The sequence below is a fragment of the Spermophilus citellus genome (genome assembly GCF_964194105.1).
Source record: "Spermophilus citellus genome assembly, chromosome: 10".
NCBI classification, from domain to species: domain Eukaryota; kingdom Metazoa; phylum Chordata; class Mammalia; order Rodentia; family Sciuridae; genus Spermophilus; species Spermophilus citellus.
In genome coordinates this window covers 83,926,691-83,949,947 of record NC_138197.1, presented here as the reverse complement: position 1 = coordinate 83,949,947, position 23,257 = coordinate 83,926,691, and positions in this window count along the sequence as shown.

Here is a 23,257-nt window from a genome sequence, read left to right as displayed (position 1 = left end):
ACAAAATCCAAACGTGGGCTGGGGATGTGGCTCAAGCGGTAGCGCGCTTGCCTGGCATGTGTGCGGCCCGGGTTCGATCCTCAGCACCACATACCAACAAAGATGTTGTGGTCCGCTGAGAACTAAAAAATAAACATTAAAAAAAAAATTCTCTCTCTCTCTCTCTCTCTCTCTCTCTCTCTCTCTCTCTCTCTCTCCTCTCTCACTCTCTCTTAAAAAAAAAAATCCAAACGTGAAAACCCACTTCTGAGTATCTACCTGAAGACATTGTTGAACCCTGTCCAAATCTAGGAAAATTCCATTCACTCATAGATTGGATCAGTCCAGTGCAGTTTTCCAGGTGATCAATCAAGAAATATTAATCTTTTTTAAAAAGATGGTTGGCCCACAATATAATAGCAGCTTGTTGAAATGGACCGTATAAATACCCATTTTTACTTTTTTGGCAGCAGAGACTAAAGACAAGCTGTCAAAAGACCTTGCCAATTTCATCCGGATGCCCATTCTCTGGCAGAGAAGAGGACAGAATGAAACAATAAAGGTGAGTTTAGCTGAATCCCTGGATGAATCTGTGCAGGAAAGGCTAATGAGAGACAAAAGGAGAGAAAAAACAGAAAAGAAAGAGGCAAGGAAATGGAACATCTCAGGAAGAGAAAAGCAAAAGAGAATAATGAATAAATATTCTAAAATGTTCAGTGGTATAATTTAGCTCACCCAACAAAAACAAAAACAAAAAACACTTGTCTGTGATTTTCAAGAGAAGTTTTTAAAACAAAAAAATAAATCAGGACTTTAAATTCTTTCATTTTCATTGAATAAAAGCCACTTTATAATATTTTTAGCCATCTGCTCAAAGTCACCTGTTTCCATTCTGCACAAATCATTATTAAAACATAATTTGCTTTCTTTTATCTCGTATTGCTAACTTCCAAACACCCACATATAACAGCCTTCTCATCAGAGCTACTACTTACTGCTTTTGAAATCCTACTACGATTTCACACGTGGCTGCAACACAGCATAAGCAGAATATGAATCGTCAATGAGCCCATCCTGATGAAAGTATTGAATCCCATCACTTATACAAAAATAGAAGAAAAAGATGGTATTGTTACTCAGAGAGACAGAAAGTTAGGCAAGAAATGTCAGCTGCAATCCAATTGTCAAAATCAAAAGATGGATTAGTATGTAGAGCAAACTGTAACCAAAATATTTATTATGCCAAGGACTACATTTATCTTTAATGTTTATTTCTTAGGAAAAAACCTTCCCATTTCTTTCCATTATACTCCAGTCGCTATAATACTCAGGACATTTGAGGCTGTCGGATTTGTTACTTTTTTTTCCAGAAACACAGTCTGTAGAATTATTATTCCTCTTTTTTATGCTTCTAGTTAGACAGACGTTCCTCATGAGTGCACAAAGGAAATCTTAAAAGAATCCCGTGATATCACTTTTTGTAAAGGAAAGAACATTTTCAAAAAACAATTATCACTTGCTCTACCTTTTTGATTTAAGTTCAAATTTTTATAAACCAGGTCTTCCTTTAAAGCAGCAGCTCTCAAGTCAGTTAAACTGACTGCCTTCTTCTTTTTGAACTGTTTTAAAATTCGCTTTATGAGCAGTTTTAAGTTTACAAAAAAGTATTGGGCAAGGACTTCCCATAGAATTCCCCACTTCATTCATTTCCCGTTATTAACACTGTATATTTTGAGTGGTACACTTGCTTACTGAAGTCCATAGTGTATGGTTAAGGTTGACTCTGCATTGTACATCCCATGTTTTTTAAATTTTGTTTTGTTTTGATATTAGGAATTGAACCCAGGGGTGCTTTACCACTGAGCCACATCCCCAACCCTTTTCTATTTGAGAAAGGGTCTCACTAAATTACTTAGGGTCTTGCCCAGTTGCTCAGGCTGGCTTCAAACTTGTGATCCTCCTGCCTCAGCCTTCCAAGTTTCTGGGATTACAGGCATACATTCCATGAGTTTTAACAAATGTATAAATGATATGCATCCACCGAGACAATATCATACGGAATAGTTTCACTGCCCTAACAGATACTGGAGTTTCATATTCTACATTTTTACTGTTGGGGTTAAAATTTTTAAAAAGTTTGCAGATCCCTATCTATAAGGACAAGTCAGAAGCAGAGCAGCAGACACAACTTGCCTTTGCCTTTGGCCCTACCTTACATCCTTTCCAAATTCCAAGGTCCTAGGAGTGATTCTTATTATTTTGAGTAAAGCACATGTGACAGGACCCTTCATGATTGACATCTCTGGGCACGAACCCTGCCTGTATTTGTTTTTAGCCACACTCCACTCTTGCAGCTCCTCAAATGCACCTCTCCCCTTCCTCACACCATCACACAGGGGCTGTTACCCTGCTTTAAACTTTTAGGGAGGCAAAACTTTGCCTTATCCTTGGAGGTTCATTCTCTGGGGTGTGAATTAAGTTGACAAAATGCAGTTTGTGGTGAGGCTTGGGCAGGTGCCCAAGGTCTTTCCATCTTCTCTATGGCCATGACACCTGCCCATCACTATCCCCACTGAGAGAGGATTCTTGGTAGCCCCATTTTACAGAAGTTACTGGTTTTAGTCTGGTAAGGGAAGCTCCAAGAGAACTCCTTTCTGTATCCATTGAATCTCAAATGATTCTGCGTGAAAAAATCTTCTTGCCATCTTCTGAATGGGTCCTCACAGGACATCCATGCCCGTCCACGCGAGTGTGTACGCGTTCCATATCCTTATCATCTTTCTCCCTGTCTTCCCACCTTTAAAACTCAGCTACGGCATCATCCCAGGAAAACTGTCCTCAGCACCCTCCCGTGGGACACAGTAAGTGCCCTTCCTAAGCATCCCCACAGCATCTTATGTCATTTGGCCAGAGCATTGCTATACAGTGTCCTCATTATCTATTTGATCCATTTTCTGGCCTGGAAGTTGACGCAGCATGCTTGAGTGCTAGAACACAGAAATGCTAAATGACTGTCTATTGAAAAACGTAAATGAATAGTGACATCATTTTGGCAAGCTATGTAGTTTGAAAATTGGATTCCTTGTCTTATAAGAGGTCTTCTTAATTATTTTCTTCTGATTTTTTTTTTTCAAAAAATGTAAAACATAAGCTGGGTATGGTGGCGTACTCCTGTAATCCTAGCGGCTCTAGAAGCTGAGGCAGGAGAATCGTGAGTTCAGAGCCAGCCTCAGCAAAAGTGAGGTACTAAGCAACTCAGTGAGACCATGTCTCTAAATAAAATACAAAATAGAGCTGGGGATGTGGCTTAGTGGTTGAGTGCTCCTGAGTTCAATCCCCAGCACCACCAAGAAAAAAAAATTGCAAAACATACATAAAACTTAACCATTTTTAAGCATATAGTTCACTAGCTGCATTAACATTGCTGGTGTGCCATCATCACCATCCATCTCCATGATTCTTATCTTATAAAACCAAAACTCTGTACCCATTCAGCAATATGAAATAATATAGTGTTTTGGTTTGCATTTTACTAATGATTAGTGATGCTGATTAACATTTCATGTGTTTATTGGTTATTGGTATACCTATTTTGGAGAAAGACCTGTTTAAGTCTTTTAGCCATCATTGAAACAGGGTGTTTGTTTTGTTGATGATGAGTTTTAGAAGTTGTTTATATATTCTGCATATTGATCCCTTATCAGATATGTGATATGCAGAAAATTTCCCCCATTCTGTGTGTTACCTTTTCACTGTGCTGATAGTGTCTTTTGATTCATAAATTTAAAAATTTGCATAAAGTTCTATTTGTCTGTGTTCTTTTGTTGCCTGCTGCAAAAGAATTGAACAGACATGTTTTTAGCTATTGCTTCTTTGAATATTCTTTCTATCTCTTTATCTATATCTTTCCTCCTGGAACTCACAATGCATATTTTTGGTCTGCTCAATGATATTCCACAGGTCTCTTAGGCTGTGTTCACATGTTTTTCAATCATATTTTTTTTTCTGTTCCTCAGACTCAATAATTTTCATTGTACCAACAAGTTCACTGATTTCTTTTATCTGCTCAAATTTAAATTTGAATCTCTATAGTGGATTTTTCATTTCAGTTATTGTACTTTTAACTCTAGAATTTCTTTTTCTTTTCAGGAAAAATTTCTGACCATTTTTTTTTTCCATTCAGATGGGCCACAGTTTCTTGTTTTTTTTTGTTTTTTTTTTTTTTTTTTTATCTTGTGATTTTTTGTTTTTGTTATTGAAAACTGGATATTTGAATCAATAATGTGACAAGTCCAGACTAATGTACAAACTTTAGTTCTTTTAGTTCTCTGAGCTTGAACTTCTTCCTGGGCATGTATAATCACTTTTTAATTTTCCCCATATAAGTAGTTGTTTTTGAATGTGCCAGTATTTAATATCTAGCTCCAAAAAGGAGAGAAAAGAAAAATTAGAAGGGATGGGGTAAAGATGGGGGTAAGAATACAGGATACTTAAATTCCCTGGAAGTTATCTCAGCTGGAGGGAACAGGCTTGCAGCAACACGGTGGGTGCCACAATGGCTGCCATCTCTTTGCACCTTTGTGATCAGAAGCAGCAACCAGTAAGCAGAGCAGAGATCTCCAATATTTAGAGGAGAGGATCTTTTTTGCTCACTTTGGCTCCCACAAGTTGTATATGAGCTGCTTCAGGAACATGTACACAGATGACTGGCAAAGGGCTGAGTACGGGTTTGTTTGGGGAGCTACACTGAGAAAAAGAGGTGAAATCGACCACATTAACTGCAGTTAATTGTCCAGCCTTCTCCTGGTGGCTGCAAGCCTTTGATGTACTCCAGAGCTCCAAGTTAGTTATATCACGCAGTCTTCTTTCCACAGTTTTATTGAGGGAAAATTGACTGTACATTGTTCACATTAGATACATACATATTTACTTATAGGTTATAAATATTTTATATACATGTGCAGATAGTCCTGATTTTTGATTGTTTGACTTGTGATTTTTTTTTTTTTTTTTTTTTTTTTTTTTTTTTTGGTGCTGGGGATTGAACCCAGGGCCTTGTGCATGCGGGGCAAGCACTCTACCAATTGAGCTATATTCCCAGGCTTGACTTATGATTTTTTGACTTTATAATGATACCAAAACATACCAATACATTTTATTTTTCACTTTCCATATGGTATTCAAAAATTATGTGAGATATTTAAAACTTCATTATAAAATAAGCTTTGTGTATTCTGAAGCATGTGTAAAGTAATCTAGGCTGAGTTATGATGTTCAGTAGTAGATTAGGCGTAGTAAACACTTTTTTTTACCCCTTGCTACTGGGGATTTAACCTAGGCACTCTACCACTGAGCCACATCCCCAGCTATTATTATTATTATTATTTATTAATTATTATTATTTTTTTTGGAGACACGGTCTCACTAAATTGCCCAGGCTGGTCTTGAGTTTGTAATCCTCCTGTCTTAGTCTCCTGAGTAGCTGGGATTACAGGTGTGTACCATCACATCTGGCTTAGGCACATTTTTAACTTAAAATATTTTCATATTATGATGGATTTATTTGGATGTAACCCTATTGTAAATCAAAGACCATCTTTATGTTGATATTTCATATATGATATGTTATAAAACAATTACTACAGTCAAAATTAGATTAACATATCCACCACCTCACATAAGTACATTTTTTTCTTCTCATGAGAACAATTAAGATTTACTCTTAGCAATTTTAAGTATACAATAAAATATTATTAATTATAATCACTTTTCTAGGGATATTTCACTGTTTTAGGTGTATTACATCCCTCTCCACACCTCTAGCAAGTACCCTTCTATTCTCTGTTTTTATTAGTTTGAGATTCCACATATAAGTGAGATCATTTGGTACATGTATGATTTATTTCACTTGGCATAATGTCCTCCAGGTTCATCTATGTTGTCTCAAATGGCAGGATTTCCTTTTTAATGGCTGAATCATATTCCTCTGTCTGCATAGACACAACGTTTTGAAAAACCCCATTAATCCATCAACTGACCTTAGGCTATTGCAAATAATTTTACAATGTACACGGGAAGGCAGCTATTTCTTCTACATGGGGATTTCATATCCTTCAGATATGTACCCAGTTGTGGGAATGCTGACTCATATGGCAGTTTTATTTTTAATTTTTTGAGGCATCTCCATGTTGTTTTCCATGGTGGTTGTACCAATCTACATTCTCACCCACCCAGCACCGGGGTGCCCCTGGTTAGAGCTGGAGGGATGAAGGGAAGGAGAGAGAGAGAAAGAGAGGGACTGAGGGAAAAGGATATATTTGAAATGGCATTGTGAATTTCAGAGCTCTGTTCAGAATTTGAACGGAGCCTTACTAGTTATCTCGTGTCTCTTGCCTTCCTAACAGGTATGTGTGATATCTCATTGTGGTTTTGGCTGGCATTTCCCTGATGATTAGTGATGTTCAGTATCTTTTCACATACCCAATGGCCATTCGTATGTGTCTCTACTGCCGTCTGTGCAGCACAAAACGGTTCTCGGAATGCAGGTAGTGGTTGGATTAAGAAAATAAAAAAATTATAAGAAATAAGGGCAAAGACTCAATTAGGAGTGGAAGTGGGACTTGGTGGGTGATCCGGCTCGGATGGAGTCTGGTTCTAACAATGATTGAGACCCTGTGTGTTTATTTTATAGGTTTTAAACATTAAAGGGATTCACTGTGAAAAAGCTTCTCCCGAGGTAAACAGGGCAAAGTTTGTGAGCAAAAGAGCCTAGTTGGGTCTTATCAGTTTGCACCCATCTCTCCTACCTCAGGGCAGCTGGGATTTGAATTCAAGGCTTTTGAACTAGTACATTCCATGACAAGCAAGGAATTCTCCCTATCAACAGGAGTCATTTGCAAATGGGTGTTCCCCTTGGTGCACTGAAGGATTCCTAGGAGAGGCTTCTCACTCTCTGGGGTTACTTACTTAAAAGAAATGATTCATTTGCAGTTCCTAATGTGTGTCTTTGGAAAAACGGCCCATTTTGTAATTGAGTCATTTTTTGTTGTTGTTGTTGTTTATTTGCTTTTTACCTATTAGGTTGTATCAGTTTCTAATATATTTTGAGTATTACCTCCTGATTGGATGTATGGTTTGCAAGTATTTCTCCTGTTCTGTGCCTTTTCATTTTGTTGGTTGTTTCCTTTGCCGCATGAGATTGTTTGGTTTGATGTTCTCTCCCTTGTTTACTTTGCTTTTGTTGCCTGTGCTTTTAGGGTCATCTCCAAGAAAACCACTGTCAAGACCCGTGCCAAGGAGCTTTCCCACTGTTTTCTTAGGAATTATATATCTCAGAGCTTGCATTTAAGTCTTCAATCCACATCAAGTCGATTTTCGTGAGTGGATCAAGATGGGCCAAGCAGATTCTGCCAGTGCAATTGTTTTATGGTGTTTTCTCTCCTGCCGTCTTCCTGGACTCTCCCTTAATTAATTTTGATGAAGTCTGTTTATCAAAGTGAAGAAGGATGAACAGAAGTAAGAGATAAAGAGCTATGACATTTAGGATGAAAGTAAGATGAATTACATTTCAATGTCTTTAGCAGAAGGCTCTGAGAGTAAGATCTATTCAATTTGAGGCAACTGAGGCAGAGTAGAAAGAGTCCTGAGTTTGAAGGTGGAATTCCATCATTTTATTGATTTGACCTTTGCCCCACTTCCCTATAAAATAGGGAAAAGAGTATATGATTTTAGAGCTGGAAGGATGAAGGGAAGGAGAGAGAGAAAGAGAGGGACCGAGGGAAAGGATATATTTAAAATGGCATTTTGAATTTCAGAGCTGTGTTCAGAATTTGAAGAGTTTGGGGAAGGCAGCTTTGGAGAAGCTGATCCTGATTGAACCAAAGGTAGAAATTCCAGTCTGTCCTGGCAGGGGGAGCATCTCCTGTGTAGTGTACCTGGGTGTCCTGAGACCCTTCAGCAGCACACCTAAATGGGAATGCACTCTTCCAATTTGATTTGGAACTCCTGGTTTGCTGCTGGCTCTAGTTGAGTTTCATAAACCCAGGACAGGCTATTTGAATGAAGGTGGGGTGACCAGTCTCATCAGTTTATACCATATGGGCACAGCTGTGATACCGCTGTTGACTGGTGATGAGTCCTTGCTTCCCCGATGTTGAAGAATAACACCAAAGAAGCACGCCGAGGCAAGGTCAGAGTAGAAATTAGAAGTTTATTAAAGGACAGCAGAAAAGACTTCTCCCGGAGGAAGAAGGGGACCCAAGAGGTGGAATCCGTGGAAGTGCGGTTGTTTCTCCTTCTTATAGTTTTGGGGATGGAATGTAGGTTGGAAGGCCTGAGGGGTGGGACACTTCTTTGTGATGGGCTATCTTTAAGTTTGCTGGGGGCTGTTCATTAACACTTCTTTGAGGTGGACTTTGGCCTAGGGCCTTTTCGGGACTTCATTAACATTCCATGAGTTGTCCTGTGTTTTCCCTGAGTCATTCCCAGCATGGCCTCCATTTTAGATTTTACTCGGTATTAGACCCGATTTACCTAACTACACTGACACCTAACTTTAAATCTGGCTTCAGCTGTAAGCTATGGATTAGGACAGAGCTCACTGTAGAGGACGAGGAAGCAAATTAAATAATGGCTCCCGTGGAGGGCCCTGAGAAACCTTTGGGCCAAAATCGCTCTCCAGTGGCTTCTCCCCAGTGCCTGGATTGTCTGCATTGCTCAATCTCTTTGAGGGGCTCAGAATCCAATTTGGAATCAGAAATTGTGATTACTATCTATTGTCATGCTCGAATTCGGGACCCCCAAAGACCACCAGAGACCCAAGATCAATGTAAGCAGCAAAGAGGTGTTTATTGCGAGCTAGCTCGGTCCTCTGCACACACACACAGCAACTGGTGACGCTGAGAGGCCCCGAGCCCAGGGTTTGCAGCAGTTTTATACATTCTTTGGAGAAGGCAGGGACCCCCACATACATCATAGCATCTCTTAGCAAATCATCACACACCGCGGGAAAATCAAATAACAACTCTAAAACATGATTAGCACATTCACTGGCGGGAAGAAGTTGGGTAGGGGTGATTGGTCAGTACAAAAGGGGTATTCGTTTGAACTGATTGGTTTGAGCCAAGAGGGGTGTTCATGCTGAACTATGGTTTCCCAACTTGTTATCAACCACCATAAAATATTGGGAAGGTCATCTGGCATCCCAGGTATTTCCCTGTCTCATGCTGATTGGTGGCTGCTAGGGGGCTGCTATGGATCCCCACCTAGCCTGACTGAGTCAGGGACACCTGGCGCAGCAGATCTCTCCTGTAGATAAACAACTTAGCAGGGTGGGAATGTGCCTAGCAGTGCTCTGTGGGTTTTTCCAAGGACAAAGGCATGTCCCTTCCTTGGACAGGCTTTGCTCTGAGATAGAGGCTGGTTTTTCACTATTATTTTAACTAAAGTTCCACAAGGATCTGTCATTTTTCTTCCCAGAATGACAACAATAAAAACAGCGAGCATTTGTCTAGAGGTATGGATGTGCACACATGTCGTTCCAAGCACGTCACACAAGTTGCTCATTGAGTCTTCATTGCAGCCCTGAGTGAGTGAGGGCTATTATCACTCCCATTTCAGAGATGAAGGCATTGCGGTGCAGAAGGTGACAAGTCTTTCCTAAGGACATAGATCAAGTACTTAGCAAAGCCAGACTCCGAATCAGGGCAGTCCCGCTCCCAAGTCTAACCACTTAACCACTGTGTTGTTGGCTATGTATTTGTGACAGTGAAACAGAATATTAATCATTTATTGCTTCTTTTAGGAATTAGTACCTGACCTCATTTTTACTTAAGAGATTATGTTTGCTTGATTTTTAGTATTTCTATTACAGAGTCAAGGGGAAAAGGACAGCTGTAGAGCTCTTGCCTAGCATGTACAAGGCCCTGAATTTGATCCCTAGCACTGAAAAACAAAATAAAACAAAAACAAATGAACAACAACAACAACAAAAAAAACAAAACCCAGAATAACTGTGATTGGATGTTACTAATTAGCCCACAAAATCTTCTGTGATGAAAGTGAATTAGGCTAGAACATCTCACCACCACCACAACCTCTAACAGTTTTTCTTCTCTTGAATGGTCACCCAGATGTACAGGCAGTGGCTCAGGGGTAGGAAGAGGACAGCCCCTCCCTTATCTGCTCTTCAAGTTCCCATTAATGGAGCCAGTCCGGAGCCCTGGGCCATCTGGATCATTGGAGGCTGAAGGTGGGAGCAGAGTAGACGACCCCCTCTGTTTTTAGTGTTCTTATTTCAAGAGATAATGGGGAGAATGAAACCTTTTGTCTAGCCTGTCACTTTTTCTGTCTCTTAGTTTCTCTCTAATTGCAAATTTTAAAAAACCAAAGTAATATCTGGCAGATCCTGAAATGCTTAGATTAAGGCACGGGAAGTCCTTGTTAGAGTGTCATTACACAGGAGCAGGACACTAACCCATAACAGCTATTCATAGCTATGGAGCCCAACTCTGATTCATCTATCACATGGCCAGTCTTCCTGGCCAGGACAGATTCCAGCCTAGCCCCCTCTCTGGGAGGGCCACTATGGGAAGAGCCAACTTGGGGAGCAGAACACTGACAGCAGGATGGTACAACCTAAGGGGTACATGCTCGCTAGGACCAGAGGAGGCTGCTGCCAGCTTCTCACTCTACAACGGCTTAGATGGGCCTATCTAGAAGGCATTTCACCTAAAATATATCAAATTAAATGCACTAATGTACGTGAAACCCTTTGTAAATTTAAGTGCTTGTCATTATTGACATCAGCTAAAACTTAGGATATATAGATCCATAACCACATTAAAGGAAGATTCTCTCTCTCTCTCTCTCTCTCTCTCTCTCACACACACACACACACACACACACACACACACACACACACGGAAATTAGATTTAGACAGGTTTAGGGTTTTATTCTCTGACTCACGAATGTGATGTTGTAATAATGTGGGTTTAGAATGACAGTGCACACTTGAGAAACTTACACAAGGAGACAAACAGGTGCGTATCTTAATGAGATTACAAGAAAATGCAAGCACAGGAGCCGTCAGAAACCCCATTTGTCTGCTGGGCATTTTCTTTGAGACACATCATTGATCATGGGTTTCACTTGGGGTCTTTGGCTTATTGTCTGGCTTGCTGTCTTGTGCCAGAGGATCAGATGACAATTTATCTCAGCTATTGATTGTGTGTGATCCTGACAGTCCAACAGAGCTGTCTGCAGACTTGGAGCTGGAGATGGGGGAAAACCAAAGCGGGACTTTCTGCTTTTGTTTGCAACATTGCCAAATTCACCCCTTCTCTTAGAATCGAATCTATTACAGATAGAGTAAAATACAAAGGGTTTTTTAAGAGAGGGAGAAATGGAATAACAAGAGGAGTTGGTGGGAATTTGAAGGGAAGTTTAGAATACTCTCTCTGATTGTTCAGGATGGAAATAAAGTATAAAAGCCTGAGTAACCTTTTTTCTTTCTTTCTTTGATTTTGTACTGGGGGGGATTGAACCCAGGGGCACTGTATCACTGAGCTATCCCCAGACTATCTATCTATCTATCTATCTATCTATCTATCTATCTAGGCATTGTGTCCACCTACAACTAAATATATATATTTTATTTATATGTTTATTTATATGTGGTGCTGAGGATAGAACCCGGGGCCTCATATATGCTAGGTGAGTGCTCTACTGCTGAGCCACGACCCCAGCCCCCTTTTATATTTTTTTGATACAGGTTTTCACTAAGTTGCTGAGGCTGACCTTAAACTTGTGGCCCTCTTGTCTCGGCCTCCTGAGCCACTGGTATTACAGATGTGCACCACCCCACCTGACTTGAATAACCTTTTTGCTCATAAAACATTGTCATGTTCTGTTTCAATCTAAGATTGTTTGGATTAAGGACAATGTCATCTATTTAGTAGATTTTTTTTTGGGGGGGGAAGGGGGTTACTGGGATTGAACTCAGGGACCCTTGACCACTGAGCCACATCCCAGACCTATTTTATTTAGAGACAGGGTCTCACTGAATTGCTTAGCACCTCACTTTTGCTGAGACTGGTTTTGAACTCACAAATCTCCTGCCTCAGCCTCCTGACCACTGGAATTACAGGTGTGCACCACCATGCCTGGCTATTTAGATCTTTATGGTGATGAAACTATTTATCAGGCACTGTGCTTCACGCTGGGCGTATGCAGATGAATATAACAAGCCCCTTTCCCCCTTTCAAGGAGATTACAAACTAGTGTGGAATACAGACCAATAAAAGCCAGGAAACCAGTGCATAATTCCTAAACCTGATAAACTCTGCAGGGTTCTGGGAAGGGGTTGGGAAGCCTTACAGAGGATGGTTATCAAAGCCATTGCAAAGAAGTGGCATCTCAGCAGGAACCAGAAGCATGGGGTGATAGTTTGTGAGGTCAGGGAAGGTGACCTTCTTAAACTGAGAGAGAAGACCTGAAGAACAGATGAGCAACATCCAGCTGATGTCTTGCCTTTACCACTAGGCAAGAAGTGGGGCTTCAAGAACACTTATACTTTAGTGGCAAATAGAAAACCTTCCCTACTCCTTAGAAATTTAGCTAACACAAGAGAAAACTCGAGTGGCCAGTTATTCAAGAAAACGGGTCTCTAGGAGTGTAAATTGGTAGAATCACCTTGGAAAATAACTAGGACTTCTCTGATAAAGTCTAACTCTTCAATACCTTGAGACTCAGCGATTTCTCATGAGTGCCATGGTTGCTACAAGTGTTGCTCCTGTGTCTCTACCCTGCCGCACCTTAATTGACCATAGTCCCCAATGTCTGCGGTGGGGATCAACAGATGCCACTCCGGCATGAGGATTATTTTGAGGTGAAGCCATCTGAGAAAATGCAGACAGGAAGAACTTTTGCCCTTCCTCTACCTGCCAGGACAAGAAACCACTCTAATTACTTAAGACAGAGATGGTACCTGGAGAGTCGCCATAAACAAACCTTACTAGCTTTCCCTCATCTACTAGTAGTGTCTTCCAAATGTTTACTTTTCCACATTCCTAGAATGTTCAGAAACACTTTCCTTTGTGTGGGGAGCCACTCTGAATGACCCACGCCTTCCAGTCCTGAAGCAAGAGGCTCTGACCAATCACTACATTTCGTGGTGATTTGGGCCTTGTCCCAGCCAGGGAAGTAGAAGGTGTGCCTTCAGATATAGGCGTGTCACCCATGGGGGTCGAACTACACTCACCAATTTTTTTTTGTAGTACTACCCCTTTGCCCTGTTTGGGATAGAATGTTCCATGGAAACTCCCTTTGTGTGTCCCCTTCTCTTGCTCTGCCTTTAGGCGTGGGCTTCCTAGAGGTCAGTCAGCCTGCTGACAGCAGACATCACGAAGCTAGACTCAACCCCCTGGAAACTGACCCCTTGCCTCATTTGAATGGCTTCTCTTCAATAAAAGGGTTCAGCATGTGCTCCTCTCTCTCTTTCTGTGGACCCTTAAGGTCAGAGAAGCCATCACAGGACCCAAAGAAAAAGGTAATCTCTGTCTCTTGTGTGATTATTTTGTGCAGCCTAGTGCACCTGGAGTGACCCTGAGTATTTTAGTCGTGAGGAACTCGACTCCTTTGCCTTGTCATTTCTCCATAAATTTATTAACCTCTGAATGGGGTAAAAGCTTCCAGGCCCATCTGCTTATTTATTTATTTTCCTTATCTATGAATCATCCCCTCTACCCGTGTCACGTAAAATTTTAAGATCAGTGGAATTTGTATTCTTCTGCTAATCTTCCCCTACCCCCCCCCCCCCATCAGTTTATTTTGCAGGTTTGGCCACTGAGCCTAAAAAGGTAAAGAAAAACATTTTCCTCCTCTAGACTGAGGGTATGTTACTTAACATGGTTAAGGCAAATTGCAGTTGCAGATGGAATTAATGGGTCTGAAGATGAAGGATGGGGTCACAAGCCAAGGAAGGTGAGGGGCCTCTAGAAGTTGGAAAAGGCAAGGAAATTAATTTTTTCACAAAGCCTTCAGAAAGACACCTGGACCCTACTGACACCTTGAGTTTAGTCCTGGGAGTCTCATTGTGGGTTTCTATCTCTAAAAAACATAAGATAATAAATTTATGATGTTGTAAGCCGTTAAGTTTTAAGCCATTTTTACTGCAGTCTTGGGAATCTAGTACAAGATTTGTACACAGGCTTACCTCATTCATTTTCACTGAAATGTAGAATCCTATTGCATGAATTCTTTTCCTACTTTCAAAACAATATTCAATCATGTTGCTTCAGGTACCTGTAGTCAACATAGTTTTATGATTTTCTTCTGAATGACTATTCCACATTTTATTTCTCTAGGTTCCTATTGAGGGACATTTTGTTGTTTCCAATTTTTTTTTTGTTATTATAAAATGTTGCTATGACTGTTTTTGAATTTGTTTCCTTATGCACATGTGTAAGAGTTCCTGAGAGGAGGGTTGAGTTGATAACTCACGGGAATAATGAGTCTAATGTGATGCCAAGTTTTCAACTTAAGGAGGAGTGGAATTGCTGAATCTCAGTGTATGCATCATTAACTTTATTATCTGTGCTAAATTACTCTCCAATGTGGTTCTAATAACTTAAACTCCTCCAGCAGTTCATGAAGGTGCCCATTTTCCTGAAAACTCAAATTTGACTTTTAAATTTTTGCCAATATGATGAGTCTAGAATGGCACCTCCTTTTAATTTTAATTTGCATTTCTCTGATGATTAGAGAAGATGGATATACTTACATGTTTATTGGGTCTTTGTCTTTCCTCTTCCTTGAGTTGTCTGGATAACATGGCACAACACAGGAGAGAGGCCCAATGAACCCAGGACAATGATCCATAGGAAAATGTGATTACACCCCCATTGGCCTTAATGGTCATTTAAGTAGATTTATTACATTTAAATAAATTTAAGTGAAATTTTCATGAAGATCTAATGAATGTATCACATTCAGTACAATATAAGTAATCATATTTCTCTTTTCACATCAAGAAGAACAAAAAGCTTCTCATAAGGAATGTTGTCTTGATAGTATTCACAAGTATTTAATTCTTAAGTTGTAAAGGAAAGGTGCTTGACAGAAAATTACACGTGGGCGGTGGTCCCGGGATGCTCTGTTCCCTGGTTCTAAAGCAGCACTGTGCCCACCCGAACAAAGGCCTGGTTCTCCTTTTCCAGAACTCTTCAGCTGAGAATTTACCTCTAGTCAGGAAAATGACCGCCCTCTCTGCGGTTTCACGGCGCCCTCTTGTGGAAACGGTCTGAACGTGCACGGTGGAGGGCGCGCCCACTTTCCACTGTGAAACAATAAAAACTGAGGATTTCTGCATTTCTACTTGTTAACTATGAAATTATATTTAGTATATGAAGATAAAAACGCATATATTTTACATCTATCTATCTATATATTCATCCATCCATCTATCCATTCATCCCAGTCTATCCATATCTATTTTTCATAAGTAGATAAATACAACTATGGACAAATAAAGATGTAAATAGGTTACAGGCTTATTTTCCTTCTCACTTCTAGGTCTTTGTGACATGGAAATATCCTCAGTAAAGTGCTTTTAAGTGTTGTTATTAATTGACAATTTGCCTTTGACTTGACATCTTTTCCTCAAATTCTACTGTGTTCCTTTTAATCATGATCTTTATTTAGTCCTCCAATGTGCTCTTTTTCTCCTAAAAGAGAAGCTGGCTCAGCACAAATCACAGTCTTTATTATAAGAGCCATATTTCTTTCCTTTCCCTTCCATTCCTCCCCCTCTTCCTTCCTGCCTTTCCTCCTACTCCCCACCTTCTGTGATTTCTTGTAAAAGCTCAGGTGAATTTCCTGATATTGCAGTGCTGATTCTGTTGCTACACTGACATCCCTGGTTCATGGTGAGAATGTCTTCCAAGACGCTTTGGACATGGGAGTGATCTACACATGTCAGTTGGAGGGTGAGCTGAGTGAATGAGTGAACGAATGCAGGCTTTCTGCAGCCATTTATCACCGATGGGCAGAGCTGAGTCAGATGCTTCTCAATCACTGAGCATCTAGCAAAGATGAAGTTCACAGTCCTACTGGAGAACTAAACCATCTGGGGTTTTATGACTTTCATCTCTAGCTCTATGGTATCTCTAAGAGACTTCTTTATAATTAACTGTTGCTACTGTCAGTCTAAAATTTGCTCCTTTAAAAAATTTGCATCACATCACTTATCTAATTTAAATAAAAAATAATTATACTCGTTTTTTAATTTGTAAGATGAATTGGTATCATGGTTGGCAGCAAGCTCTGGAATCCCACTTTCTGCGTACGAATTCATGTTCTTCTGGGTCATTGGTGAACTTGGGAGGGGTATTCAGACTCATCAAGCATTGAAGACCTCGTGATTATTTTGGAGATTTGTAGACATTTATTTTCTTCTGGACTATTGGCATATATGTCTTTTACTCATTTTTCTATTAGGTTGCTTTTTTTCTTTTTTGAATTGCAGTTATTCATATATTCTGAATTCCAAACTTTGCCAGTTATAGTCACTTCATAAATTTTCTATTTCTATTTCTTTCTCTTCTCTTTTTATGCTGTCAAATTTATCAACTTTTCCTATAATGTGTGTGTGTGTGTGTTTTGTCTTCTGTTTTTGTTTTTGCAGTGTTGGGGATTGGACCCAGGGTCTTGCATATGCTAAGCATGCACTCTACCACTGAGCTACACTTCCAATCTACCTAGAATTTATTTTTGTATATGCTGTGAGAAATGATTGAATTTCATTTTTTCCTCATGTGGGTAGTTTTCCCATTACCACTTATTGGAGTGTACATTGTTTCCCAATGATCTGCAATGTTTCTCTGTCACATAAATTTCCACATACTATGCTTCTTATTCATTTGTGTCTGGATAATGTTGGCCCTTGCTACTTTTAATAATGTCCTTCAATTTGGTTCTTTCTAGTGTTTTCTTGGGGTTAGATTTGGGGTATGTATTTTTACCAGGATTTTTACAGAAATGATGTTTGTATTTATCAATGCATCCTATCAGGAGGTATATGATATTTTTATCTTATTACTGATAATGTATTCATCACTTAGTAAGTTGGTGTCTATCAGTTTTCTTAACTGTGAACTTCTATTTTGTTTTCCTTTGTAACCACTAAATATATTGTTCAGAGATACTTTGAGATATGTACATCTCTTGTTACTCATTGGATATTTACCTGCTAGTTTTAGAAACTCTTGGCTCCCTGTCAGGAAAGAGCAGTTATCTTTTGTTTTCTATAAATGCATATGGTAGACAATAAGAAGGAGAACCATCCCTAAAAAGCCCAATGGGCTAGTCAGGATGGGTTAAGTTATGCTGTGACAACAAGCAAGTCTCTACCATCAGTGGCTTAACAGCCAATTTTTTTTTTTTTTTAACAATGGAAGACACTTTATTATTATTTTTAAAAATCATCTCTCAACATTTCAACTCTTGGTAGAAATCAAATGTAAAACATCTGCATTTTTGAATTAGCATATATTTAACTATCTCAATCACAGCAACCTCATACAGTAAGGTACACACCAAGAAGGAGCACGGTTACAGTATTTCCTATTCCAGTCTCTGAGCACAGTAGTTCCGTGATGGTAGGGACACTGGACTTTGTCTTCCTAGGACACCTGGTCACACCTGCTTCTGTCCACTGTAAATTACATGGCATCACGGTTGGCTAAGTTACTGTAATGCTGGAACAATCTGGAAACGGAAAACTAGAAAACTAGAGCTCTCAGGAATGGGCCAGGCATTGCCAGTTCTGAAATGTGAAAAGGAGGAACATCAAGATGAACCCCCAGCTCGGCTGGTCTCGGGATCAGGGGGTGGAAACTCAGTTTTATGTACACATCGCATATCTACATGTGATCTACCAGGTGTGTAAAAACAGCCAGAGAAGATTGGAAAACCTTAAAATCACTCCAGAGTTGGAAGAACATCGGCAAATTCACAGTGGCCTCAGGATTCAGCCAGATTTAAACCCTGCTCAAGAGCTGAATACCTCTTTCTCCCAGAAAAACCCACTGCACATAAATCCCTTAAGTGGGCACATCACAAACACTTATGGCTAAAATATATTATTAGTTCACAAAAGTGATCTATTTTCAAATTCTTGCCCCACTCCTGCTTTGCACCCCCAAAAGGAAAATCCCGAGGTCGGTGATTCCCATGTGGAGTCGAGGGGCCTTCGGGCGTGGCTGTGCGCAGGTGCGGCTGAGGCTGGCGGCCGTCTGGTGGGCAACGCCGACTCCTGCCCACTTATAGTGCAAAAAGATCGCAAATGTTGCAGGTGAGTCCTGGACACTTGTGAAGAGGACCGAGATGGATGGGTGACAGGAAACCCAAGTGACTTTCCTTCTAAATGCGACTTGAGAACTTTGGAGTGTGAGGTCACTCGGCAGGGCCAAGGATGAGGGACAGCAAAGGCTGAGGTCCCTGAATCATCCTGACTGCCCTGCAGTCTGCAGGCACGGACCTCAGCGCCGGTGCTCACCCCCTAAGTGCAACTGGAGGTAGGTGTATAGCGGGTACTGTAGGGAAGACAGTGGCCCTCCACCAACTCCAGAAAAAGGGACATCGTCTCTGTCCCTCCCCTGCCCCAACTCGCCATTCCACCGCAGTGAGTGGAGGACACAGAGAAAAGGGCCCGAGGTCTCCTTGGAAGACTAAAGAACCCAGGGCATTTTTATAAATAGCTACATAATCAATTTTTAACCGCTTTGAAACACATAGCAAGTTGAATATTTATTTAAAAATAAATCTCAAAAATATCTATTTACAGTACAGTCCGAGGGATGTGTGCAAACAACAGAAAGGGGAGGAGCCTGCCCTGCCGTGGGAAGCCCGCATTCCAACGTGTGGGGTGACACCACGGGACTGAACTGCGGTGGCAACAAGAGGAAGTTCAGCTAATACTGGACTTGGCTTTCCTTGGACACCTGCGGAGGCAGGGAGCCAGGGAGCAGGGCTCTGGCTGGGGATCCTTGTACTTGGGAGCAGGATGGCCAACGGCATGAGCCATCAGGAGAGGCCCAGTGTGGCAGGAGGGCTCTTTTCACAAGCCAACAGGCTTCTAGCTCGCTGCTTCAAGTGGACACTTGGACGTGACCCGAAGGGTCTTTCCCAGTCCAAGCTGGCTTCGCAGTGGGCAGGGCAGTCCCAGGACAGAAACCCTCTTGAAAGGAAAACAAAACCAGAACCCAGCTGCACAGGGAGTGATCAGCCAAAAGGAATCTGAACGGAAGCGTCACCCTCTCCCTTGCAGACGACAAAGCAGCGGTCAGCTGCAGTGAGTCCTAAGTGAGCGCTCAGGCGGGGAAGCCTGTGGGGAGCCATTCTGACACGTGATTGGGTGACTCCCGTTAAGGGCCTGAGGCGCTCTGGCTGTGTCGCAGCTATCCCGACCCTTTCCTGATGAGAGAGCCCATCCGTGTGGGGGTGTGCGTGACCACTGACCCTGGAGACCCAATCACTGGCCCTGACCTTGGAGTGCAGCCCCCCTCAACCTTCATTGGATGGAATTCTCCCCTAAATCTCTTGTCCCCCAAATAAAAGGCTGCTCCCAGGCGTGTTCTCTCTCTCTCTCTCCTGCTAGCCCAGAGTAATCCTCGCTGCCCTGCTGGGCGGCTGGAGGCGGGAACCAGGGAGGCGAGCCGTCTCGGACCTAGCAATGTAAAATAAGGTACTGGTTTGTGTGTTTTATTTCGATCTCTTCTAACTAACTTAATGCCTAGAACCTCATTAATGAAACCACTGCGCAGGCCGCATGGTAGAGAAGCCGGCTGGTCCCACCACCCAGGGAGTCAAGTGCAGCAGCTCTGCTCTGAGCAGCTTCACACTTCTTCACCAGGAACTGGAAGGTCAGTGGCATAGCCCTTGTAGGGGGAAGTGCAGGGGGTCTATCTGTACACGAGATGGGAGAACTGCGTGGACTTGTAGTTCAGCTGGTTGTTGGGCATGAACTTGTGCAGCTCATTCTTTTTGCAGCAGGGGTCATAACGGTAGGCGCTGAGGCAGGTGTCGCAGGAGACTTTTGAACACTGGGTGCAGGTATTGGTGGCACCTGGGCGGTTGCAGAAGCCGCAGCGGGAGGTGGCGGTGGCGGAGGGCTTGGGCTTCGAGTGGAGGGGTGGTAACCGGTCGAGGCCCTGAGTCTGGCTTGCATACTTCTCCCGCAGAGACATATCGTGGGCAGAGGCCTTGCTGGGGAAGGCGCTGGGCTTGGAGGCCGGAGGACAGACGAGCAGGCTGTCGCAGCGCTGGCCAAAAATTTATTTATCTCCTTCTCCACATTCATTTTGGGTTGTCAGGGGGATTCTGCTCACTCAAGGATACAGGTTGACTGAGGTCCATCTTTACATAACTGCCATACAGGGAATGAGGTGAATTGTTGGTTGACTCTTAACACTTCTTCCTAAAAGTGAAACACGTCACCTATGCTCCACCAGCCAAAGTAAACCACATACCTAGACCTGCTAATGGAGCGCAATGAGTATAATCCCACCACGTGCTCAGGAGAGTGGAACTGGAATGCTTGTGGATAGCCCCAGGACACCAATGTATGTCTCCCAGAATTCAAAATTCAGTCAAATAAGGTGTGGTAAATTGAACTATTTTTCCCAAAGTTTTCTCTCTTTCAGAAGACAGAGCATATACCTTTATCACCTTGAGTTCAGGTTTGTCCCTGTGACTACTCTGGCCACTGGAATATGAGCAGAATATTCTAGAAGGCACCAGTTTTGGGCAGAAGTGTTAAAATCCAAGGCATGAACATGGTGTATGTCAGTAATTTCTTTTCTGGCCTTTGACCATGAAAACAAAGTATCACAGAGAGGGTCTACTCCTTCATCTAGCTCTAAAAGGAGAAGACAGGTGGAGCCAAGTTGAGCTCAGGTCTGTGGAGCCCTGCAGAGGTTGCAGCTAAGATGTCGCTTTGATGAAATGTGGATAAGAAATATTTGTAAGCCAGTGAGATACAGGTGGGTTAATACCAGGACCAGGACTTGGGTGCTGGAGTGAAATACTCTCCTGGGATAAGTTTAGAGGTGCCAAACAACTCAAAGGGATTGATATTTTCATGCAGTGTTTCTAAAAAACATCAAAATTAATTCAAAAGGATCCACGAGGAACAAAGTATCAAAAGTTTGAGTGTAGATGACATGAGCTGATCAGCTTTGCTGAAGTTCACTAAATCTGAACACAGATTTCCCCTGGAGTTTTAGCAAAAGAAAGTGAAGAATAGAAAGCTGGTGGGATATAATGGGCTGGCACCAGTTAGAAGTCTGCCCTAAATTAATGATCCACTACCACATGTCCTGCTTTGTTTTTAGTGAACACATCAAGCATTGCAAGTAACACATTGCAAAAGAAGAGCTTATATATAAAAATGAAGGAACAAGGAACATTTTAGAAATCTAGACCCAAATGTGTCTTACTGGAAAAGATCAGCGTCCAATTTGGAGAGAGGCAGTGGTTGAAGTGTTACAGGGCTGGGGTCTGCTGGAAACCTGGGCAGCACGAAGACCCCCATTCACACCCTGATTCTTGTGGTCAGGCTGGAAAGCTTTCAGACATGTCACTTGGAGTAGCAGGAATGAATTTATTTGAAGGGATAGGAAAGGGGAAAAGGGGACAAAACTCAAGGGAGAGAGTGGGTCCTCTCAGAGAGGAAAGAACAGCATGCCCCTCCTGCCCTCTAGTTTTATTGAGGGTCCCAGGGAAGTTTCCAGAGAGTTCTGTCCAGGTCACCTCTTTATTTTTGACTGACAGCAGGATAACATCAGACTTTCAAGTCCCCACTGCCATCACAACTCTAGGCCACTTAGGCCCATGCTGTTCTTACAGATTTTATGGTTAGGAAAAATTATCTTCCTGAGTTCTGTGTTCAGGGTTGTGTAAGAGTCACAAAAAAATCCCCCCCCCAGGGTAATTTGTGTTTTTCTTACCAGCATTTCAGGTCCTGCATTTCTCCTGCTAACAGATATTTTGCTGAGTAAAGAATGTTACATCTCCAGGCAGGGTTGCAGGTAAGTGGCTTTTTAAAAGTGAAAATGTGAGGGTCAGCACAGTGGGTCCGTTTTATAGAATTTCCCCCTTATCCTCATACTGCCATCACTTATATCTGTCTGTTCCCTAACAGCAGGAGGCCCCTATAGCCTGACAGGGCAATTCCTCTTCTGTTGTGAGTTTCTCAAAACTAAGGTTTCATCACAGGCTTCTTCAAGAAGTGCAGTTGCAACAACTGTGTTTTCCATTTTCACCTTGGAAAGGTAAATAAGATAATATATTCAAAGCAATTCAAATCTTTTTTTTTAATTCAAAAATTTTTTGGTAGTTGATATGGACAAAATGCCTTTATTTTATTTGTTTATTTTTATGTGGTGCTGAGGATAGAATCCAGGCCTCACACACGCTAGGCAAGTGCTCTGCCACTGAGCTACAGCCCCAGCCCTCAAATCTATTTTAAACAAGAAAGATGCGTGGAAATCATGAGTGGAGGTTTGTCACCTACAAGACTGCAAAAAGCATTCTCTATTCACTTGCATAATTTGCTTCTTTTGGATGTCATTTTAGCAATAAATCAGGACACAAGTGAAACATTGCAATAAAATTATTTCAACAAAGATAACATCCTGACAGTTGAACAGCCTATACCATAATTTTCGATAGTGGAAGTGATACTGCAAGTCAGAAAGGGAGCGGATGATTTCTCTTTAACTGGTAATTAAAAAAAAATCTGTCTTTCTGCTGTAGAAAATGACCCAGCTAAAGTATCTAAAGCTTAAAGATATATTTTTGTCTAATTGTCTTACTTCACATAGTATCTTAATTAGTTTTCTTGGTAACAAATATAGCTAATAACAATCAGTGATGCTTGTGAAAACTAATTCCCAGACATATAAGCTATTATTCTGTATTTATGGAGGATGTATTAGAAATTGTTGATACTCTATTAAACTTAATATTTCAGAAATTCTACTTGCCAGAAAGGCTTTCAACCTTAAATTATTTTGTAAGTCATATAACATAACGTACAGGTAGAACTTTATGTGATATTTCATGATTTCTTAAATTGGAATTAATTTCAGTAATGTAAACGTTTTTTTTCTGCTGTAGAAATTCAGTACCTGAAAAAAAGATTACTTTGTTGTTTAAAAAATTGACTAAATAAAATGTAAAATTAAAAAATCAGTAAAAGTACAAGTTTTCACCAGTTTA